The sequence below is a fragment of the Argiope bruennichi genome, chromosome 4 (genome assembly GCF_947563725.1).
Source record: "Argiope bruennichi chromosome 4, qqArgBrue1.1, whole genome shotgun sequence".
Taxonomy (NCBI): Eukaryota; Metazoa; Arthropoda; class Arachnida; order Araneae; family Araneidae; genus Argiope; species Argiope bruennichi.
Genome location: NC_079154.1, coordinates 22,940,862 through 22,952,599, shown reverse-complemented (window position 1 = coordinate 22,952,599; position 11,738 = coordinate 22,940,862). Strand labels below are relative to the sequence as shown.

The 11,738-nt window shown below is 31.8% G+C and overlaps 2 non-coding genes across 2 annotated transcripts; both read right to left on the bottom strand.

The window, feature by feature from the left end:
* Positions 1-399: 399 nt before the first annotated feature.
* Trnaq-uug (transfer RNA glutamine (anticodon UUG)) lies at positions 400-471 on the bottom strand. The gene has a single exon. It is a non-coding gene; the product is annotated as a tRNA-Gln (tRNA).
* Positions 472-476: 5 nt separating this feature from the next.
* On the bottom strand, positions 477-548 carry Trnae-uuc (transfer RNA glutamic acid (anticodon UUC)). Its single transcript has one exon. It is a non-coding gene; the product is annotated as a tRNA-Glu (tRNA).
* Positions 549-11,738: the final 11,190 nt, after the last annotated feature.

Here is an 11,738-nt window from a genome sequence, read left to right as displayed (position 1 = left end):
GATTGAAACAAAAATTTGACACTAAACTACAATTGTAGTCACAAAATCCTATACCAGATTTTATATATTGAAGTCACTGCGTTATTGAGTTATCGCGTTAAATTTATGCCTTTAAAATTTACACCTTTAAATGACCATTATATGATAATATTATTTTAAAAGCAAAGAAGTCCCCTTGAGATTTATATTTTTTTAAAGAATTTATCATCTAAAAAGAGCATTTAGGATATTTAATCATCATTATTTAAATCGCTGTGGACAAGATTTAAATTTTTATTTATGAGTATTTGAAATAGTGCTTGTGAGTTTCCATATTAGTCATTATTTATAAGTAAAAGAAAAAAATATTTTCCGAAAAATTCAATAACAGCTCATAATGGTTAATGGATGTATAAAATTAGGTTCCACCGAGATTTGAACTCGGATCGCTGGATTCAAAGTCCAGAGTGCTAACCATTACACCATGGAACCTAAGTTTCCCATGCCGGGAATCGAACCCGGGCCGCCTGGGTGAAAGCCAGGAATCCTAACCACTAGACCACATGGGAATCGAATGTCACTGTAACAGATTAATAGAAATTATAGGAATAACATTCATGAACAGAAACCCAATCAATTGGCGTTTTAGGCCGTTAAACTATTAATTAAATTGCATTTTTTTTTTTCAAAATTTCACCTATTTATAAGTTCGAAAAGCATTTAATCGAATCAATAAGCAAGTGTATATACTTTGAAATAAAAACGAAAATAATAATCTCACTTGCATTGAGTTAAAGTGTATTAAAGCTAATTCTTTTTTTATCGTAACTCTTAGCACTAGCAAAAACAAGTGATGGAATGCTACGATGGATGAGTTTTAATTTCATCATAACGTTAAAAATATTGTTACAGCTTGTATTAATTAAACGAGAAAAAAAATGATTGAGCATGAAAAAAGTAATTGCATGAAAGTGAAAGTGATATCATTAAAAGGATAATTTTTTTTTGAGTATTTAGATAATACATAAAAACTTTTTATGAGATAATAGTTTTGGAAGATACGAACATCCATTTCCATAGACAAGTCATAGCGATTACCTATCTGTTCGACGTTTAACACGTTCACTGTCACTATTCACACCGTCTGACATTTGGACCACCCCTTCATCTTTAATTAGATAATCCCTACCTCTTAACTAAAATGGAGAAGGAGTCATCTAATTAGAAGCAAGTGCGGACTATATACGATAATAATTTTTTTTCTTCATAAAAAACAGAGGTATTTAAAATTTTTAAAAAATTCAAAGGCGATTTATATAATCGTAATCTAATACGAATCGTTTCAAAACAGTAATTTAGGCTCGATTTTCCCATTTTTTAAAAAATTGCTCCTAATTATATACCAGTGGTAAATGCATTTAATATTGACGCAAAGCGCGAGCGTGTAAACGGAATTATAAAACTATGAAAAGCATGATTCTAAAATGTATTTAAAATACTTTTTTAACTATAAAGAGTACGAAAAAAAAAGCACATAAAATAAATTGACATCAGTAAAAAATTATTTCTTCTTTTTAATCCTAAAGCCCTGTAAAAGTTCTTTTTGTACAATATAAAGATCTGAAATTATAAAAGAAAGGTGTTAATCGCACATAGAGAGGGCTCCAAGCCAAACTCGGACACCAAAGAAAAATATACTAATACAGTCAAAATTTGTCAACTAAAAATGCTAAGAAACATACATAGTTAAATGAATTTTCATTAGTATATTTATTGGAATTATAAAAGCAAATAACAAAAATTATACATTAATTCATTTTAATCAGAAATTGTAGCAAAAAACAAAACATAACAAAAACTAATGCACAAGCCAAACTTGGAAAAGATTTTAAAAACTATATAATATTTCAAATAAATTATTGTTTTGTATGTAAGTCCTTGTTTTATATGACCATTTCAAGACGTTTAGGCACAGATTGCACAAATTTTTCACAAAAATTAAGCTTGATATATTCTTATTCCTGCAACAATATTCTTTTCAATTCATCTTTACAGCAAAGGGCGTGTCCCCGGTATTTTTTCTTAAGGTCTTTCAATAAATTTTTGATGGAATTTATATCGGGGCTTTGGGGTGGAGTGTCCATGAGGTGATTACAATTATGTAGATACCAAGATCACACTCGATAAACTATCTGATTTGGATCACTATCCCGATAAAATCGCCATTTGTTGCCAAGAGAAAGTTCAGCACGCACAGTTGTAAATTTTTCTTTAAAATGTCGAGATATATGTTCTGATCTATTCTCCCTTCAATAAAATACTGAATTCCTGGGCCAGTAGCTGAAAAGGAACCCCAGACCATTAATGATCCACCACCATGCTTCACAGTTGCTTTTTGTGCCAAATTCTCGTTCGATTTCCGCCAGACGTAAGGCTTGCCATCGGATCCAAAGTTGTCGAATTTGCTCTCAACAGTAATTAAGACATTTTTTCCAATAAGAAAAATCCTTGTTTCATGTTCCTTGCGAATTTGAGTCCTTGTTTTGCGAATTGATGTCTTAGTCTCATTTCGCTTACTTATAAAAGGCTTTTGTCTGGCTTTTCTTCCTTTGAGATCTGTCTTATGGAGCACATTTTTTTTATTGTTGATGGCTAAATTTTTTTTTCCTAATTCTTTTTCATCAATAATAGATAGATTTGTTTCATTAAGGAATGGATTTGCTTTTACTTTTCTGATTAAATTTCAATCATCTGCTTCTTTGAAAATCTTTTTGTGGGTTTTCTTCAGCTTACCTTCCACCAACTTATTAACTTTGAAGCATTTTATGATGTCATTAGAAGTTGAATGACTTCTGTGAATAATCTCTGATATTTCTGGCGCTTACTTTCCATCTTTAGCGTGCTTAATAACCAATTTTCTTAACTCAATACTCGTTTGGCTCCTTTGTCTTGATATTTTAATTAAATTAATATTTATTTCCCCGGTAAATGAAAATAACACAAATGAGAAATTCCCCAGAACAATTAAAACGTTAACCATAAAGGTGGCAGTAATTTTTATCTAGGGTTGCAATTATTTGGTGCTTCATTGTGAGATGTTCGAGTTTGGCTTACGGATTCTTTTTCACAAATTTTACTTTTATGTCTAAATTTTTAATTATAATTTATGAATTGCTGTTATTTGGTTTTGTTTTTAGCTATACAATAAATTCATTGTTAAAAAAACCTTTTATCATTTCTTCTAATTCATTTTAGTTAAAATATTTTGGCAGGGATAATTTTTTCCCTATGGCGTCCGAATTTGGCTTGTAGAGACTGTATATACATACACCGTATCCCAAATACAGAGTAGTTGGCGTCCGGACAAATTATGTTCTTGTCGCCAATTCTTATTAACAATTTTAAGAATGTAATATGCTTCTCGGGATATGGTATTATGCTTCTGCCCCTTAATCAGAATTTGTTTTAAACAGCAAGAATAATTTTTTTTAACCACAGAACCAAGCCGTAAGCGGGAGAGGTATATCTGCCATTTTTTAGGAGGTATTCTTAAATAAAGGTCTTGTAACAAACCCCGTTTCCCAGTACTGATAAGACATTTACATCCAGCTGTGTCGTCGCTGTTACTTACTAAACTCCTCGAGATAGCCAAAGGGTGGATCTTTTCACCAGGGTGGTATCGCATCTGTTCACTAGCGATTACAGTGAAAGACCACATGTGGAATTCTTTGTCCAAGAGGTATTGATAGTACCTTCAAAGCGAAAGGGGTGTCCAAACATCTGGATGCTAGATGTTTCTCTTTGTGAAAGGACCTTCCCACGACCCACTGGCGCAGCTGAGAGAGCATATTGCTGAACCCCGATTGGCCGAAAGAGACCTCAAATGACCAATGTAAATTAAGAGGCGGAGATTGTCGCCGAAATAAAGTGCGATTTTTTTATTTTTTTTTAGGAAAGAGAAGAAACGAATTGCAGGTGGACTGTTGGACTACGCCCACGAGTTCGGAGTCCGAGAACCAACTGAGTTTCAAGAAAGCTTTCGACTTTGACTGTTGTATCTCCTACTATAGGTGTAAATAACTATTTATTTAACCAAGATTAGAACAAGTTGTTCTTTTGTGTATATAGGGCTGTAAAATAAAGAATCGTCTGGAAATCCTGCTTCGTTATTTGATCAGTCTAGATCAAGACATTACAGTCTTATTCTTGTGTAGCGCTGGCGAACAAAGTTACAAAATATGAACTTTGGCGTGAATTTAGCATTTTTTGGCGTGAATTTATCGTGCCAATATGTATTTTAAATCGCTTTCTTGCCGTCCGATTGACTCCAAACATTGCCACTAAATTACAGTTGTTATGACAAAAGCATTGCTATAGTTAGCATTTACTATAATTTATAGTTACAGGTTTATGATTTATAGCATTCACATGCATGCGAAAATACAGACCGACAGATGGTCAACCCTTCTACAGATTTAGTTAAAAACTTGATAAGAATCTACATTTTAGGTACTAAACCTATAACTGCAAAACTTGTGTACCAAATTTTATCTATCTAGATCTTTAGCCATATTAGTTATCGTGTTAATTTGGACAGCTGGACAGACAGACTTCCTTTGTATGCATTTCGTTCGAAATTTGACAGAAATCTACAAATTTGGTGTTAAGTCTATATACCAAATTTCATCCGTCTAGCCGTCTTTTTGAATGTCTTATTCACAGACATACAGACCAATATAATATATAATGCCAATAGTATATAATACCAAAAGTGTGCCTTTTTTAACTCAGAGAGGACTGAAATATGGAGATACATCCAAATCTGGACTTCGAACTTTTTGATGATTATAATACTTTCTCTTTACTTCATAAGCGGGACCCCCAGGGGGCACCTCGAAATGAGGATGAGATGCTTCCGGCATGGTGGTTGGATCTCGCCAACCTGGAGGGTACACTAATTGGTGGGGGATCTGACTCCTCCTATCGATGACGGGACGTACTTCCTTCGGGGAGGCTTATACCGTGGCCGGTGACGGCCCTTAGGACTCAACCACAGTTCCCGCCAATGTTGCTGTTGCGGCGGTCCGGTCATTCAGTTTTATGGTTTAAATCCGTGTGCCTTCATGGCGGGTCGGAGAGTTAGATGGTTGACTTACTTCATAAACGGGAAAATCAAAAGTGGCCTGTCATGTACTGAGGTTTTGTTAACACAGCGCTCTCTAAGACTGGCACCTGGGATATCTGCACTCTTGCATTCTCATTCGTGCTTACATATTTTAACTTTTTTGTATTCGAAGTGTACTTAGAAAGTATTAATTGCCGAAAAATTCGAATTCGAGATCTTGATGCTTTTCCGGTTTCCGATCACCTCGAACACATATTTAAGATCTGAAATGTAGATATGTACTATCAAATTTGTAACCAGATCTGTCAAGGGTTTTATCCTTTATCGGTTTGTTCTTTTTATACCCACACAAAAGCAATAACTCAAAAACGTAACAACACAGACAAATGGAATCTGATTCGCAGTGTTATCATTTAAAGTAAGATCTTTATCAAATTTTAAACCATGTCTGTCAGATGATCGTCCGTCTGTTGGTCAATACTTTCACATTCTTTTTTAAAAGGTCCAATATACATATTCGGTTTTCTGGTACTTGCATATTAACCGCATTCCAAGGTTTTAACAGTTTCGACCTCTTCGGAAAATGCGCATCTAAATTACGTTACAAAAATATAGCGACGACGAGTAAACTCGTCGAATACAGACAGAATACGTATTATATGAAATTAAGTGGTAATGAAATGATTTTTTATTTCAATAATCCCAATTATTTATTTACTTAAACTATCATGCACTTTTTGCATAGGAACGAAAAGAAACATAAAAAAATTAATTTATTATTTATTTTGTTGTTAGAGTATGATATTGAACAAAGCATGGTACAAAAGGATCATCGTCCCTATTTTTATTACCTGGTACGCCACTTATTGATTAGTCTAAAACAATTTATGGTTGTCTAATTGCTTCTGGGATAACTAATACAGCACAGCGATACATTTGTGAAAAACAATTCATATTATATACATGATTTTATAACAATTATTAATGATCTTTTATTTGTTCCTTTGATTTCGACTTGGCCTCAAAATATTTTACACATCTTTAAATTTACAAATATGTTTGAGCTTTTACGAAAATGCAATTCAAACTGCTAATGGTCACTTGTTATTACTCCTAAACGAATAAACTCGTCATAACGCAAAATGCTGTATGTGGTTAATAATACACTCATTCATTTATTAGAGCGTATGCAAGTAAGTTTCTAAAAACAATCTCCCCCATTTGGTATTATGGGTAATTTCTTTGGAAATATTCGTTAAAAATTAATATTAAAATACGCGTAAATATTCAGTTGAGTAGAATTGTTGATTCAACATAATGAAAATATCTATTTTTCACTTTGTCTTTTTTTACTTAGTGACAAAACGTGCGGACAAAGTCCAGAAAGCGGCGTGAATAGTCCCATAACAGCGAAGGAAAAGGTCATTGAAGTGTTCGAACGCGAGTAATCACCGATTCCAAGAGTGATTCCGTTCTAGGAATATCTCAACTGCGAGCGATAGTGACAGGTAAACACGAGGCTTTCAAAGTACCTCTCCGAAAAACAACCAGCCTTATCAGTTAATAATGTCTAAAGCGCAGAAAGCAAATCGAATTAAAAGAACAAAACAAAAAGAACCGTTCGAAATTGATGGATCGGAAAGCTTACGTCAGAGCACTTGGGCAGGTGTTTTGTAATTCAAATCTCGTTCTCAATATCCTGTCAACTGACGACATTTTTTATTTTTTCACCCTGATCTTGAACAGCAAGTAGCTTGTGAGTAGAAAAATAATCGGATCTGGATTCGTGTTTGGTAATTTAATAATAATTAGGGTTAAAAAAAATAGGAATTCAACATTTGATAGGAGTTTCATTTGCATGCTGATGACGCATATATTCATAAACTTATTTAGAATGAATAAGAATTTTTTCTTTTTTAAATTCTTGTTTATTTAGAACTGTTTTTTTTTTTATTCTTATTCTGGAACACATTTTAATAAATTATTTTTCAATCTAAACATAGTTAGTTATTTAGTTCCTTATTTTCGAATAATTCTTACACGATTTTTTTCGGGTTGTTTCTGTTAAAAGGAAGATTTACTATATAACCTAAATAGAATTATCTACTGGTAAAACATTCTTTCACATTTTAGAAAGCATAAATTAGTTCAAATACTTTTATCTATGCAAATAAAAGTGAGACTCAGAAACAATTCGTAAGAGATAAAAAGCAAAAAAATTGAATATATTTTCTTCAAATTTTGGAATAAAAATGCTGTGAAGAGTGATATAAGTTGCAGTTGCAGTTTCATGTCAGTTAAATCAAGATTTATTTTGTTATGAATTAAAGATTATGTTTCTATTTCAGCTCCGACATCAAACATGTAAGAAGAACAAGAAAGATTATGCTCGTATAAATAAGGATGCTCCATTGATTATTATTGTTGCCATTCTTATCAAATAAAAATATTATTAAATAATTATTAAATATTTTTTTAAAAAAATCATTTATTTATTTGCTTCCAAGTTGCCAGTTGCAATCTTTAAAAACTTTGCATCCTAGTTTAAAAATTATCAATTAGCTTTCAGCGTTAAAAAAAAATCATTTGCTGCAATTGATTCTTTTATTTTAATTTTAAAAATTGTTTTCAATGATCGAAAAAAAATTGTGTTTTATAATATTTAATCTGAGAGAACTTTTTTTTTTTTTTTTAATATTATAAATATTTTCATCTCGAATGACGCTCGATGTATTAGTTAATAATCGACGAAAGCTAAAATTAGTTAATGATTGCATCATCCTTAAATAACGTTATACGTGTTTTTACGTTCAATAGAACTTCAGAAAGAGCCGCAAAAAATTAAATTTTAAAAATTCATTTTTACTTTCTCTTATACATAGGATAAAGTATACTCTAATCGTCAAAAAATTCAAACTCGAGATTTTGATGAATTTCCATTTTTTTAGAACTCCTTGAGCTCGAAAAATACATTTTTGAAAAAAGTCGTCTGTCTGTGACAAAAATTACTAAAAAACACTTTGAGCTAGATGGATGAAATTTGGTATGCGGTCTTCAAGTCAAATGAGTAAGTAGATTTCTGTCAAATTTTTTGACCAAAATCTGCTCAGTGGGAGTCTGTCTGTCAGGCTGCATATAAGTTAACACGATAACTGTAAAACGAAGAGAGCTAGATGGATAAAATTAGGTATACATATTTACCATCTATAGTATAGACACTTAAAAAACTATGAGCCACATCTAACAACGGATTGACCATCTGTCCCTCTGTACTTTCAGAAACATGTAAAAGCGATAATTCAAAAATATAATGACTTAAATATATCAAATTTGGTATGAGATTTTATGATTACAAGTGCAGTTTTGTGTCAAATTTTCTTTTCAATCGGCTGGTGAAAAACGTGTCCTAAATACAAATTCGGTTTTTGCATACCAAGGATACCAAGGTTTTTGCATACCAAGGATTGATCGCCAAAAAAGCTTGCCAAGGATAGCAAGAAATATTTAGTAAAAATGCTAAATTCACGCCAAATATTAACATTTTGTAACTATTGTATGCCCATGCCATACAAGGCGTATTCTCTGGAACATCAGCTTTATTACAAACTATGCGAGAAAGCTTTGGAATAATCACCGCCTCTGGCTTGACAAGATGTCCCAAATTGATCATTTCTATTTATAAAAATAAGTCCATAGGGCCATGTATTTATTAGCTCATTAAGTAATTAAATATACATATACTTGAAAAGGTTAAGAAAATATATTCGAAATATAAAAAACAATTCAAACTATTTTAATCAACCACTTAACTGTTTTACCCGATTGCCATACGTGCATTGATGTATAGAATTTTGATAGTTGTAAGCAAAAAATAAACCATTCATAACGATTATAATTCAATATAAAAATTACTTCGAATACATAGATAAGTCAAGTATTCAATGGATTTCCATTGGAATCAAAATAAGAAAATATTCACCAAATAGAAGGTATCATCTTATTAGATAGTAAAGAAAATAAAACATTTAAGTGGTTAAACCTTCCATATTCAACTATAATTGCAATTTTTATTATAGATCTCAGTATCACACATTTTATTTATAGCTAGCTATATTAGGAAGAAAAACAGAAACCTCGGATCCAGTGTCAAATGGCAGCTGTAAAAAAAACTAGTACCTATATTCAATGATTGCAAAATTTATCACTCGTGAGGCTTCGGTGTCAAGTTCCAAAATAAGGTTTCTTTACATTAAAAAAAAATGTAATCGACTTTTGTAATTACGGCTGTTTATCAGGAAATAAGTGTTAGCTTTTAACAACACCAAAGATAACAGTCATGCGCGAAATAAATCTGGGATTTTTTTTTCTTTTTCTTTTTTGACTATTTTTAAGCCAAATTTTTGCGCAGTAGTTTCTGAGGGTAAAGACCCCTGAGCACCCGAGGGCAGAGGTCTGACTTCTAGCTCAAATGAAGATAGCACACACACAATCACTTGCACAACCCCTTTTTACAGGGGGGCTCATTCACGCACCTCACAGATAGAACACAAAGAAGAGAACAACCATGCCCGAACCAGGACTCGAACGCCTAGACACGGGGAAAACGCGCTACCCATAGGCCAGAGCGCCGGCATAAATCTGGGATATCAGCAATATTAGAGTGTATGCGAGAAAGTTTTGGGGAGACCATTCGGTTTGGGTAGTAATTATCGTGTGTATTTGCACTTGGACAAATAGACTGAAACATTTTCTTTGGATAGATTTCGTTAAGAAAGTTTCTAATTTGCTTTAATATCACACACTATATTTTATCTTCTAACTCTGAGCAGTTTTTAACAACTGTGTTCATAACAGATAACATAATTTTAAAAGTATATTTTTGGGATTCAGATTATAAGTATGTGTAGCAAATGTAGCAAATTTTATACCTCCACATCTCTTCATCTTATAGTTATTGTCTTAACTAATTTTAGGATATTCAAGCACATAGACTTCTTCAGAATAGATTTAGTTCATAACTTGATGACGATGTACATTTGGTGTGAAGATAAAACTCCAAATTTCATCAGACTAGTTCAAAAACATTTTTAATTTATCGTGTTCGAATATATTGACGATTACAACACCTTTTTGTTTGTATACGAAAAAATAACCAGTGGGTGTAGTCTCCTCAAAACTTTCTCACTTCTTCTCTAACAATGCTGATATCCCAGAGAACACCTTACATGGCATTGGCGTACAATAGTTACGAAATATTAACTTTTGGCGTGAATTTAGACTTTTTTCTGAATCCATCATGCCAATCGTGGCTAGTTATTTGGCGATTAATCCCTGGCAGGCGATAAATATTATCCGAAAATCGAATTTCTATTTAGATACGCTTTGCTCAACCGATTAAAATCAAAATTTGAACCAAAACTGCAATGGCAGTCACAAAATCCAATACCAAATTTGATATATTTAAATCATTTCGTTTTTTGGGTTATCGTGTTTACATGTTTCTAAAAGTACAGACCAACAGACGGCAAACCACTTGTTGGATTTGGCTCAAAATGAGAGAGATGTCCACATTATAGATGTTAAATCTGTATACCGAATTTTATACATCTAGCTCTCTTCGTTCTGTAGTTATAATTAATTGTAGAGTTTACTCAAACTTTCATAGAAACTTTCAAATTTGGTGTGAAAATCGTATACCGAATTTCATCCGTCTAGCTCAAAGCGTTTTTAAGTCATCTTTGTCATAGACAGACAGATGCACATTTTCCAAAAATGAGTTTTTCAAACAGAAAGAGATCTAAAACATGGAAATTTGTCAAAATCTTGAGTGTGAATTTTTTGACGATTAATAAAGATACTTTCTCTGTACTAGAAATAGAATTACTTTGGTTTGGTTTTATATTACAAAAACCAAATTTGATCTATGATTCACTCACAAACTTTCATATTCTTTTCATATACTTGAATATTTCACAAAACATCCATACACAAAAATGTAACACTTCCTTCAATTATATAAAATTTCTTTAGACAAATATTTAAAAAACACTATCATTTCCTCCTCCCCTCCTTTATTTTTTGGAGATTGAAAAAACTATGCAAAACAGTTTATTTACAAAGATATTCATTAAATAATATTTTAACAAATACAAAGTAAAATAATAATTTACTTCAAATTTTTGTCTGAATTTTCTGTAATGAGTTGTACATCCAAGCAATATCCTGAAACTAAGTCATGACTTTCAAGAATAACTAATATTGTCACCAAGTCATTTATAAATAAAATTTATTTTAACTTTATTTACAATATTTGTAATACTTGAAGAGTTTGAAATGTCTAAAAATCCACACACATTTATATAAATATTATATATATACATAATTGAATTTTCTGCTACATATAAAGAATGTTACATAAACATTTCTTTAGGTTCACTTTCCCTTTTCCTACATAGAGAATAGAAATTTTTCCATATAGAATAGAAATTTTTAAATGGTATAAAATTTTCTCCCTTTATATTTTATATACAAGAAAATAACAAACATCTGGCATTTAAAAAAATTATCACAAATTCGTCAAATTTTATCACAAATTATCACAAATTGATGACATTATACGCTGATGAAGAGAAAT